Consider the following 404-nt stretch of genomic DNA (forward strand, 5'->3'; position numbering starts at 1 on the left):
TGTCTTGCATATCCTGCCTTTTCTTTTTCTTTCCTCTAGAACATCGTAATTCGCATTCTGTTGAACAAACGAAACTCTTTTTTTCTTCTTTTTTCTCTTTTTTTTATTCAAAAAATTCTTTTCTCTTCTTTTTAATTTATTTAACGTATTTATATATTGTTGTTTTCATCTCCTTTTGAGATGGTATCAGTTAGCACACACACAGAAGTGTCAGCTACAGGTAGTTGGAGATGAACTAAAAGAGAGAGAAAAGAGAAAAACTAACAGCGAAAAGCGATGGGAAAGTTTACAGCGGTCGAAGTAGGTGAGCAGAAAAAAGCAACAATAAAAAGCTTAAAAGAAAAACAAAACAAAACAGAAATAACAACAACAACAACAACAACGAAATATTGAGTAAAAAAAAA

This window comes from Trypanosoma equiperdum (assembly GCF_001457755.1).
Source record: "Trypanosoma equiperdum strain OVI genome assembly, contig: ctg_964, whole genome shotgun sequence".
NCBI lineage: Eukaryota > Euglenozoa > Kinetoplastea > Trypanosomatida > Trypanosomatidae > Trypanosoma > Trypanosoma equiperdum.